Below are 13,255 nucleotides of genomic sequence, written 5' to 3' on the forward strand. Positions count from 1 at the left end.
TAGGAAATGGCACAGAATTAAGACACAGAGCAAGTGTCAGAACTGGATTCAGATATGACACAAAGTTTGGAATTATCAGACAGAGAGTTTAAGATAATTATGTTACTATATTAAAAACTCTAATGTGAAAGGTATTCAATTTGCAAGTACACATGTGTAATATAAAAAGAGAAATGGAGAATCTAAGAATCAAAATGAAATAATAAAAAATCAAAAACAATGTAACAATGTGAGTTATATGAGTTTAATTAATAAGAGATATTTAAGCCTAGCTCATGTACTCCAATTAACTTACTAAGTGAGTTTTTTTGGTATAAAAATGTTTTTATATTCTTTAAGACATTACTTAAAGCTTTTATGTCAAAGGCAGGAAGTTCTACCATCATGTTAACATATTGGTACTCATGCATGCAATTTTAGCCACCTAGGATGTAGCAGCTTTGCTTGACAAACTACACACTCTCCCATAGTTACAGAAGTATATTAAATATGTATCCTGTGTGTGTGTCTATGTATCAAATAGAGCATGCAACAATGATAATATTAGGTTTTTAGGCTTTGGGGCATATAAATGAGGAAAAAAACAAGACATAAAGCTTTCAGAAATGACAAACTACAATTTAAAAACTGCTCTTCTAATAAATGATGTATGAAAATCAAGAATACATGTGGAATATGTGTTTCAGATTTATGCAGATCTCATACTCTGCATAAAGTTATATAAAATAGTTTTATTTTTAATAATAAAAAGATTATTCTTTTTTTGAAAGTAGATACTCTACTAGTTTATTGAAATTAAAAAATTGAAGATCCCTCATTTTTGTGTCTGTGTGTGTTAATTTGTGCTTTATAACAAAGTGAATCAGCTATACATACACATATAGCCCCATATCTCCTCCCTCTTGTGTCTTCCTCCCACCATCCTTATTCCACCCCTCTAAGCAGTCATAAATCACTGAGCTGATCTCCCTGTGCTATGTGGCTGCTTCCCACTAGCTATTTATTTTACATTTGGTAGGGTATATATGTCCATGCCAATCTCTCACTTCATCCCAGCTTACCCTTCCCCTTTCCCATGTCTTCAAGTCCATTCTTTACATCTGCATCTTTATTCCTGTCCTGCCCCTAGGTTCTTCAGAACCATATTTTTTTCTTTTTTTTTTAGATTCCATATATATGTGTTAACATATGGTATTTGTTTTTCTCTTTCTGACTTCACTCTGTAGGACAGACTCTAGGTCCATCCACCTCACTACAAATAACTCAATTTTGTTTCTTTTTATGGCTGAGTAATATTCCATTGTATATATGTGTCACATCTTCTTTATCCAGTCATCTGTCAGTGGACACTTAGGTTGCTTCCATGTCCTGGCTATTGTAAATAGAGCTGCAATGAACATTGTGGTGCATGATTCTTTTTGAATTATGGTTTTCTCAGGGTATATGCCCAGTAGTGGGATTGCTGGGTCGTATGGTAGTTCTATTTTTAGTTTTTTAAGGAACCTCCATTACTGTTCTCCATAGTGGCTATATCAATTTACATTTCCACCAACAGTGCAAGAGGGTTCCTTCCCTTTTCTCCACACCCTCTCCAGCATTTATTGTTTGTAGATTTTTTGATGATGGCCATTCTGACTGGTGTGAGGTGATACCTGATTGTAGTTTTGATTTGCATTTCTCTAATGATTAGTGATGTTGAGCATTCTTTCATGTGTTTGTTGGCAAACAGAGTTTTCTGTGATTAAAAATCTTCCAACAAACAACAGCCCAGGACCAGATGGCTTCACAGGTGAATTCTATCAAACATCTAGAGAAGAGCTAACACCTAAACTTCTCAAACTCTTCCAAAATATAGCAGAGAGAGGAACACTCCCAAACTCATTCTACGAGTTCACCATCACCCTGACACCAAAACCAGACAAAGATGTCACAAAGAAAGAAAACTACAGGCCGATATCACTGATGAACATAGATGCAAAAATCCTCAACAAAATACTAGCAAACAGAATCCAACAGCACATTAAAAGGATCATACACTATGATCAAGTGGGGTTTATCCCAGGAACGCAAGGATTCTTAAGTATACGCAAATCAATCATGTGATACACCATATTAACAAATTGAAGGAGAAAAAACATATATCATCTCAATAGATGCAGAGAAAGCTTTTGAGAAAATTCATCACCCATTTATGATAAAAACCCTCCAGAAAGTATGCATAGAGGGAACTTACCTCAACATAATAAAGGCCATATATGACAAACCCACAGCCAACATTGTTCTCAATGGTTAAAAACTGATACCATTTCCTCTAAGATCAGGAACAAGACAAGGTTGTCCACTCTCATCACTATTATTCAACATAGTTTTGGAAGTTTTAGCCACAGCAATCAGAGAAGAAAAGGAAATAAAAGGAATCCAAATCAGAAAAGAAGAAGTAAAGCTGTCACTGTTTGCAGATGACATGATACTATACATAGAGAATCCTAAAGATGCTACCAGAAAACTACTAGAGCTAATCAATGAATTTGGTAAAGTAGCAGGATACAAAATTAATGCACAGAAATCTCTGGCATTCCTATATACTAATAGAATAAAATACCTAGGAATAAACCTACCTAAGGAGACAAAAGACCTGTACGCAGAAAACTGTAAGTCACTGATAAAAGAAATTAAACATAATACAAACAGGTGGAGAGATATACCGTGTTCTTGGATTGGAAGAATCCATATGTAAAAATGACTCTACTACCCAAAGCAATCTACAGATTCAATGAAATCCCTATCAAACTGCCAACGGCATTTTTCACAGAACTAGAACAAAAAATTTCACAATTTGTATGGGAACACAAAAGGCCCTGAATAGCCAAAGCAATCTTGAGTAAGAAAAATGGAGCTGGAGGAATCAGGGTCCTGGACTTCAGACTATACTACAAAGCTACAGTAATCAAGACAGTATGGCCCTGGCACAAAAACAGAAATATAGATCAATGGAACAGGATAGAAAGCTTAGAGATAAACCCACGCACCAATGGTCACCTTATTTTTGATAAAGGAGGCAAGAATATACAATGGAGAAAAGACAGCCTCCTCAATAAGTGGTGCTGGGAAAACTGGACAGCTACATGTAAAAGAATGAAATTAGAACACTCCTTAACACCATACACAAAAATAAACTCAAAATGGATTAAAGACCTAAATGTAAGGCAAGACACTATAAACCTCTTAGAGGAAGACATAGGCAGAACACTCTATGACATAAATCACAGCAAGATCCTTTTTTACCCACCTCCTAGAGAAATGGAAATAAAAACAAAAATGAACAAGTGGGACCTAATGAAACTTAAAAACTTTTACACAGGAAAGGAAACCATAAACAACAAGAAAAGACAATGCTCAGAATGGGAGAAAATATTTGCAAATGAAGGAACTGACAAAGGATTAATCTCCAAAATTTACAAGCAGCTCATTCAGCTCAATATCAAATAAACAACCCAATCCAAAAATGGGCAGAAGACCTAAATAGACATTTCTCCAAAGAAGAAGATCCCTCATTTTTAAAGAACCTTTTTGCAGAAAGTAGCATTTCTAATTGACAGATCTGGAAATTAGCCTGACTTGGACAACCTATGGATTAGACATGCAGATGAGATTTCCTTCTACTGTTAACTTGCTCTGGATTTGATACCCACCCTCAAAAGAATCCTATAAAAAACTGTTTCAAAACCCCTTTGAAATCGCAGTAGTGCAGCAAAACCACAAGTAAACAGTGGCCTGTTAACCTGTTATTTCAAATACAGACTGAAAAGCCAACAGGCATTTTTTGGTGCAATTTTCTTAAAACATCGTTGATATATCATATCTGCACAGCGCTGTCCCTTCACAGAAGGCAAGAAAGTGCCGGCACATCATGTGGGAGGCCGTCCTTGGTGCTGTAGGCTGTGAAAGTGGGCCTCCTTCAGGGTCTGGTTGATGTGGAAGTAAGGGCCTTGACACAGTGTGAATCGCCCCGGCACGGGCTGGGAGGCGGGGCGCGTGGGGGCTGGACGGGCGGAGGGGTGGTTTAAGCTGCTCTCCAGCCAGCTGGTCTGGCCCGGGCTGTTGATGCTGCTGCTGCTGTTCCCGCCACTGTGACTGCTTGAAGACCGTGTCCCCAGGAATCGTGAAAGAAAGGGTTTCTAGTCTCCTTTTGTTCTGTGGGAGGAAATGGTGGTCTTCTTCACTGCCTTTCCTTCTTTTCCTGGGGCGGAGGCACTCGCTCAGGGCAGCCAATGGAGGCGAGCGACGCGGCGCCGCTCAGCGAGGAGAGGGAACAGAGAGTTTTGCGTTTCGGCGGCTGCCACGCACTCCCCCTCTGGCCTTGGCTCTCGCCGCGGCTCTGGTGGACTCTGCCGGCCGAAAGATTACTCTTTTGCTTTGAATTATGTATGCTGCCTTTTTGCCTTCTGAATATACCCCACTTTTAACTAATATATAGTTGTAAATAAATAAAAGTTCTATGGTAGAAAATTCTTAGACACTTCAGAAGATAATACAACCCCAAATATTTTTAATCCATTAATTTAATTCATCCCTCAATTTACTCCTTTACTAATAGTTCATTCCTTTATTTAACAAAAAGCTATATTTGAGGCATGACTGTGTAACTGGCCCCTGCACACAAACTGAATAAAATATAATCCTTGTGCTTGTACTTAGAGACTCAGAAGAATCTTTGTATAACTCGTTTCTTATTTATAGAAATCAATTCTAGTTAACCTAGTAGCAATGAATTTAAAACATAGCTCAAATATTTGTATAGTTCAAATACTGCTTGGGAAATGAGCAGGAACAGATAGCCTGATCCACAACGGATCCAACAACAGATTATACTAAAATAAGTGTCAGGTTGGAATGCCACCATTACTGCTGCTGATGACTGAGGACCGCTGTTGACATTACTCCCAGAGAACCTGGATGCTGTCATCACTATTTCTGGTCCTGCTGGCACAGCTGCTACTGGGCACTGGGTGCTCCTGATGATGAAATGAACATTAAAGAGTCTTGCATCAGCCTTTACAAACTGAATTCAGAAAGATAGGGTTATGTGTGACTCAATACTTTCTCTCCTTCACTCACTTCACATCTAATCTTCCAGAAAATCTGTTCTCTTTAATTTTAAAATAAATGCATTATATGGCCACATTTCCCTATGCCCACTGTACCCCAATCCAAGTATGCCGTGATCTCTTGTCTAGATTACAGTAAATTTCTTCCTTTCACACTACTCTCTGTTCTCAAGGGTGCGACTAGGGTGATCCTTTTAAATCATGAATCAAACCATTTCACTCTTCTGCTCAAACCTCTCCAATGTCTTGATATTTCACTCAGAGGAAACCACAAATCAGCAAAACTCATTGAATGGCTAGGTACAAGCACCTGATTAATCTGACTTCCTGTTAATTCCTCACCCTGCTTCAGTCCTACTGGCCTCCGCTCTTCCTTCATAAAGGCAGATACGCTCCACTTTAGAGCCTCTCACTTGCTAGTCCCTCTGCAGAAAGGCTCTTCTTCAGACACCCACATGACTAACTCCCTCTTCTTCCTCAAGTCTCTACTGACTACCCCATTTCCAAATGCAATCTGCCCTTTTCACCTGGCATTCCCAATCCACTCAACCCAACTCTATTTTATCCCAAGGAAAACATCAACTTGCAATTTACTCTTTTATACGTATTTTTCTACTATTTGTCTCCCCTCCTTACTTTCCACCAGAAAAATAACCTATACTAGGGTATGGGTTGAGGAAAAGGGAGGAATGAATGAGCAGATCACAGATGATTTTTAGGGCAGTGAAACTGTTCTGTATGATAAAATAATGGTGGATACATGTAAGTATATATTTGTCAAAACCAACAGAAAGTGTAGCACCAAGAACGAACCCTAATGTAAACTATGGACTTTGGGTGAAACTGATGTGTCAAAGTAGATCCATCAAGTGTAAGGAATGTTCTACCCTGGTGTGGCAGATTGTGTGTGTGGGCAATGTGTATATGGTAGTTCTCTGTATTTCCTGTGAACCTGAAGCTGCTTTGAAAATAGTCTATTAGAAAAACCCTCTAAAAAGAGAAAATAATTAGCACAAATATAACTGAAAATAGATTAGTATCCAGAATATATCAAGAATTTCTAAATGTAAATTTAAAAAGATAAGCCACCCAATCAAAAAATTAGGACATCAAAAAAATTCCAAGGAAATATGAATGGATACAAAAATATGCTATATCTCAAAAGGAAAATGTGAATCAAAATCATGTTTTCTAAAATGAATTTTCATGTAATTCACACATTGAAAATAACATTCATAATAATTATAATAATTAAAGTATATGGAACAATGGGACCTAGTTTATACTTCTGGTGATGTTTAAAATGATACAGCTGTTTGACATAACAATGTGACAGTATCTGAAGTGTTACCTGACAGTCTGTCTTTAAAATTCCTTGAAGTATCTTTGCATTTTTCTCTCCTTAGGCATAGTTACCTTGAAGAATATTTCCTGGCCCCCCTGAGAAGAGGCTAAGAGGAAAAACCCAAGTCCATACATCAGAAATTATTAGAGTCTCACAGCAGTATATAATCTCCCTTTCATTCAATGAGCTCTGAGTCTCTAAATTCACACATTTCTAGGAAATGTGTTAGGCACTATGACTCAAAATCTGTTTATAGGATTTTATTTTACATATATAAACACACCATATATATATATGTATATGTGTGTGTATATATGTACATATACATATGTGTGTAAATATACATACACATATATTTTTCAGTTACACAATCAAATTAAAGTGTAGTTAAAATAAAGATGACCTTTGAGAAGCTGCCCTGTATTTCAGTCCTCAGGGTCATGAACAATTAGCATAAACCTACAAAGATTCCTTAAGGCAGACCATTTTGATGACTATACTAGATCTGAAATCTATCCTGACAACCATACCCATTTTGTCTCTGGAGCTCTGTGCCACTATTTGATCTCTACCTCCTTAGGGTCATCTCACTCCCTTAATTGCAGTTGAATTGAATCCATTTCAACCACAGAAAATTCTACCAGCATCTATATTCTATACAAAATTGCCACAAAAATCACTTGTCAAAGATGATGACACCCCTCCTCAAAGTATATCCCTTGCCCTTGGTGGAGAAAATGTCCTTTGGGCCCTTCCAGGGGATTTTTAGGGAGTGGATGGTCCACATTAAATTCACTCCAACATTTTTCTTTCTGTCAAAATTGTTTCAAGTTACTTCTCAACATAGTACTTGGATTTGCTGGCATTTTCATTCAATTTATCATTGTCTATCAGTGGCACCTGGTCAATTGTGTGGACCACTCACAGCTGTTATGCTACCATAGTGAATCTAGAAACTCTAGCAGATAGACTGATATTAATTCAGCCACTCTGTAATTATGTACTCAGAATACCTCCTATCTACAGTCCCCAGAGTTTCTATAATATAAATACTAATGTAAATTGTGAAAATGAAACACTGAAAATCTTTTGATATAATGCCTCTTTTCAAATTTGTCTTTAATTGACAATCCCCAGAGGATTTTCAGCTGCTACCTAATTCAGTGTTTCTCAACATCGGCTGGGGAGATTTAAAGATTCCTAATGTCCAAGTCATTCCCCAAACTAATTGCATTGGTATTCCTGGGGAGGAACTCTGTCATCAGGATTTTTTAAAGCTCCCAGTCAATTCCAATGCATAGACAAGGTTGAGAAATACTGCTTTTGTTACTGAGCCAAACTTGAGTCCCTTTGCCTACATGCAGTAAAGCCAATCTACTGACACCAGGTTGTGGTGATGGAAAGTGCAGCATTTATTGCAGGGTGCAAAGCAAGGAATCTGAGTAGCTAGTGCTTAAAAGGCCTCAACTCCCTGAAGGCTTTCAGGGAAAGGGTTTTAAAGATAGGGTGAGGGAGGTGGGTGATGGGGTGCATGATCAGCTCGTGAACATACTTCTAGTTGGTTGGTGGTGAGGTAATTGGGAGTCAGCATCATTAACCTTCTGGTTCCAACCTGTCTGGGGTCTACATGCTTGTGGGCAGCATACAGTTAACTTCTTCCACCTGGTGGTGGTTTCAGTATCTGCAAAACGCTCAAAGGATGTGGCTCAGAATATTATCTATAGCCCTTGAGGAAGAACTAAAAATCCTTGACTTTGTTTAATGGCTAAACCATTATTATTTTGTCTTGCTTGACTGTTTTCCTTTCTTTCTGTATTTTCTCACTTTGATTAAATTCACTCTTTGGAACTCAGGGAAAGCCTAGGGAGCTAAAGTTTTTCTACAGACAAGAGGCAGGAAGAGGACGTGGGTGGGGAGGGGTGTGTTCTGCGGAGGCCCAATAGGGTCCTGCTCGGTTATACTTTTAAAGACAGTGATAGATGAGGAATACGGTAGGCTGAATGTTGGCCCTCCAAGAGGCCAATTGTGACCAGTGGTCTCATTTCTGTGCTTCCAAAGGAGTTGAGGTAAGTAATTTTTGTTTCTTTTTTCATAGTGGTGGTATCTAAAATAATGGTATATTACTTTAACAGTTACTAGCATCTTCAGTTTGATGAAATAGAGCAGTGATCCAGCAAAACATAGGATCAAACTTCATCTGCTTTGTTTACCCTGAGGCTACAGGCAGTAAGATATTCTTTAGCAAGGTCACAGTATTCCTGGGTTGATGAATAAAATAAGAATTTTAGCATGGTATTTTCTTCCTCTATGCTTTCTGTGTTATTGGTGACAGCCAATCCACACTGCAGTTATTAAATTTCTTGTGTCCCTTTTCCTATTTTAGGGAGTAGCCAACTAAAACCCTAAAGGCTCCAATGAGCACCTCATTCTAGTAGATCCTCTATATCAATTTAGTTACCTCTTTCATTAGTGCATGTCTTGGAATCCCAGATTCTAATACTAAAACTAAATTTTTACCGCATTAAGTCTGAATTAAGCAAAATACCCAGGCTTCGAATTGTTTCTACTTCCTGAGGATCTCTTGCTAGAAACCTGTACCCTGTTTGCAGTATCTGTACCAGTCAAAATTGTTACTGCAAGTGAGGGTCTGGCTGCTTGCCGTCTGAAACCAATAAAGAGGCAAGGTTGGTGGAAAGGGAAGTTTGCTTTCAGAGGCTATCAAGTCGGGGAGGGGTGGAGGGAAGAGGGCCGACTCCTGCCCAAAGGCCTATTCCCTGCACTGACAATCAGTGGGCAAGAACATTTATAGATGGAGGGAGGGGGCTAAGGCAGAAACAGCACAGTTGGCTCTGACAGTCATCTTGAAGTTAGTCATGCAGTGGTCTGATCAGTGTCATCTTCATTGTTTTAAATACAGTTAGTCTGTAGTACCAGGGTCGGTTTGTTCCCATTTCTTTGAGGCCAGTTCTCGGAATTGTGGCAACCATGTAGTTAACTTCTTCCACCTGTTGAGGGTTTTAGTCTCTGTAAGACAGCTCAAAGGATATGGTTCAGAATATTATCTACAGTCTTTGAGGAGGAACTAAAGGTCCTTGACTTTGCTTAATGACTAAAGTATTGTTATTTTGTCTCCTTTGACTGCTTTCCTTTGTTTCTGCATTCTCTCACTTCTCTGATCTAACTTATCCTTTGGCTAAAGTTTTTCCACAGACAAGAGGCAGACTAAGGACATGGGCAGGGAAGGATCACAGGGCTCTGCTCTGTTTCAAGATTGTGGTTGAGTATATCAGAGATCAACCACAGTTAATTACGCAGAACATGAACTTACAGGAAATATATTGTTTATCTAACATGAAGGTTCTCTCTGCCATTATTATCTGAATTCAAAGCCCCAGATTGTATACCAAATGGGAATATCTTAGGTACAATACACATACTCTACATGTCAGTTGTCAAAGGAACAAAGAAGTCTAGCATCTGAACTATGTGACTTTGGTAGTATAAAGCAGATTATCACTTCTCCATAAGAACTACATGTTGATAAATTCTTCAAACATGGGAAGGGGTTTCAGATGCTAATCTGGAGGGAGGATTCATTGTGTCTTCAAATTTACCTAAGAATTTTCTCAGGTATATGTTAGGGATAAGGCAGGCAATAAAGAATATTCCAGGCTACGGGAATAAAGGACATATGTCAGAATTATAGTTTAGGATTCTAGTTTAAGATGGCAACTGCCACCCTTTATTTGTCCTTCTACTAAAAATCCTGCTGAAATGACAGAAAAAAATGAGGTAAAAAATGAATTTTATTGAGAATAGAAAAAGGAGAAACAGTGGGAGATTTTTTTTTTTTTAATTTAGAAAGCAGAAATGCCACTGACCAATGAAAGTAGAAAATGAATGTGAGTATGTTTGGTTTGGAAAGCAAGAATGCGTTGTGTGACAGAAATGCAGGTGCTTAAACAAAGGACTGTATAGTGAATAGCAGAGCTAGATCTTTCACCCTTGCCACATTTTTAGGAAAATAAATCTGCTGGCAGCACCAGTGTTGGTCCCCATGTTAAAATCCTAAAGGGCATGATCTGTCTGAGAAAGGCTTGGGCTCTGTGGTATTGGTTCCTTGGAGAAAAGGCACCTTTTCTTGGCATTGAATGGTTTAATTTTCAAAATCACCAATCTATTAAATTAGCCACCTTTATTAAACAGAATTCTCAGTCATCTCTTCCATTCAGGAAATATATCTCTTAAAGAAACAGAACTATATAACTGGTGAAGAAATCCATGCCATCAATCCGTATTAATAAAATTTTATTTATAAATTCAAAGCAAGGGGAATTTTGAGAGCCATTGACTTGACTCAAAATTAAAAGGCATTTATGGAAGTAAAGCAAATTTAAAAATTTTAATGTTTTTATATCTATATCCCTCACTGCCTTAGTAGGAGTGTGTGTCTAAATTATGTGACGATTAAATCTTCTCTGTTTAAAGAAGAGTGAGAAGCTTCTCTCCTCCTTAGGGTGTATTCTTGAGAGCACAAGACCTTTTAATTTTACAACACAAGGTCCTGGGCCTTCTGATTCTTGAACTGTAAGCACAAACCTCCAACATTAATTTAGGAGGCCCCCATAAGATAAGCAATCACAAAGTGTATTTTCTTGTCTCAAGGAAATGAGAGAAGTTTTTTTCTCTTATACTTTTCTCTATAAAGTGCATGAAATTCTGTCCAGACCCCATAATCACTCTCGTTTTACCTTACATACGTATAATCTATTACATACGTATAATCTATCCAGTTATGTGATTGTTCTCTGCCCGTTCTCTGTTGGTAGGCAGAGGACTTTTGTTGACAAGATTACTTATTTTTCCCGACAATATATAAGTGGGACTGGCTCTAACCATTTAGACTACTATTTCTGGAAGCAGAACCCTCCCTTCTAATCCATCTCTAAGAATTTTGTACTTAAATATAGGGTGTGTATCGGGAGCAGTACACTAAAAGAAAAAACAAATGATGTAATTTAAAGTAGCATTTCAGGGCCTCCCTGGTGGCGCAGTGGTTGGGAGTCCGCCTGCCGATGCGGGGGACGCGGGTTCGTGCCCCGGTCTGGGAGGATCCCACATGCCGCGGAGCGGCTGGGCCCGTGAGCCATGGCCGCTGAGCTTGCGCGTCTGGCAACGGGAGGGGCCACGACAGTGAGAGGCCCACATATCGCAAAAAAAAAAAAAAAAAAAAAAAAAAAGTAAAGTAGCATTTCAGCACTTTGTGTGAGATAGGTGGGGTAAACATAATTTCTGTAAAGTTCCTCAAACCATACTATACCTGAAATTATGCAATTTCTAGTCAGTTCATTATATGTCCGCATTTGTCTATTTTACTATTTCCTGTGGCACACCGTTATTAGCTCTGAGAATTGAGAGTGGAAATGAGTTTGTTAGTCTGATGGTCTGTTTTATTCTGGCTTCCTTTTTTTTCCCAATTGAAAATATAGTCAAAGACTCAAGTGGCGAATCATATTTATTTCTGTAATATATATTTAAATATGCTTAATTCTGTTCATCTGTCTAAAATATATATTTAATATTTAATACATAAATTGTGATCTGTGTTTAGAAAATATGTGATTATATTCTATTTTTAACCTTATATCTAGAACGTAGAGTTCTGTTGCAATTATTACACAGAGGCCACTTTCACTGCAATTCTGAGTTTTCATGGGTCCATTGGGAAAGCTTAAGATGTGTGTAATGGTAACGTGAGTTTTATTGGGCTTCCTTCATCAAGAAATAACCATACTAATTATTTTCTATGAAGTGTACGTACCAGTTACATTGTCCTGTACTGCCTTCAGTGTGAATGTGTACCTTGGCTAAATGCTATATTGTGTGAAACTTCATGCCTGTATATCAAGCATTTTGTAAATCCCTAGATGGTGGTGCTGACTGGGGCTCTGAGGGTAAGAAAAAAATTCTCCATAACCGGAATAGATGTCAATTTCTGTGAGAAGGACTTGTTACCCCTGGTAACAAAGGATAATTTATCTTCCCAAGGAAATATGCCATATGGGTGATTCAGAATTGTTATTTTTGTTTGTTTGTTTTTTTCTGAGAGATTAAATTTTCTTAGAAGGCAGAAGCTAGATTGTTAGAATTCATGCTGCTGGGCTCCTGTGTGATCTCCATCTTTTACCCAGTGATTACTCCATTCCTATACCTGTCATGCCAGGTCTGGCACAGCCAATAACAAAGACTATTTAGTATCAACTGGCAGAGTAATTTTGTCTACATAGTTGTTCAGTATTCTTCCCATGGTGAGTGCTCGCTGGTAGACATTTATATCTGACATGAAAAATGTCACTTGACGCCCCTTTGCATACATCCACCCGCATGCCTCTCCCATAGACCCTCTTTTATCTGATATTCCAGTCTTTTAATTTTGAGGCCATTCACCACTGCCCACAATTCCACACATTCTCATCTCTGGTCACATCTCCTTTCTCATAAAGTCAATGAATGGTTGTAACGATAGCTCTGTCCATTGGGAAGATTTTCACACATTCACTGTCATTCAGTTACCACTGAGTGGCTACAATGTAGCCTCCATTTATTTTGGGTTCATTTTGTATACTGAGCCAATCTATCTATACACCAAGCTTGGATTTTTCATATTCCCTCCATATACCCATAGATAAGATGAGGGAAGGATGAAAACATGTGTAACATGAGGCTGTGTACTCATGCAATTTACTTAAGCCTTCTCGTCCTGCTCAGGCTTGATCCACAATGCACCATTTCTATCCTACAA

The 13,255-nt window shown here is 38.3% G+C and overlaps 1 pseudogene; it reads right to left on the reverse strand.

The window, feature by feature from the left end:
- Positions 1-3,908: 3,908 nt before the first annotated feature.
- Positions 3,909-5,487, reverse strand: LOC103069990 (protein FAM104A pseudogene; annotated as a pseudogene).
- Between the last annotated feature and the right edge of the window lie 7,768 nt (positions 5,488-13,255).

The sequence above is a fragment of the Lipotes vexillifer genome, unplaced genomic scaffold (assembly GCF_000442215.2).
Source record: "Lipotes vexillifer unplaced genomic scaffold, Lipotes_vexillifer_v1.1 scaffold1983, whole genome shotgun sequence".
Lineage (NCBI taxonomy): Eukaryota > Metazoa > Chordata > Mammalia > Artiodactyla > Lipotidae > Lipotes > Lipotes vexillifer.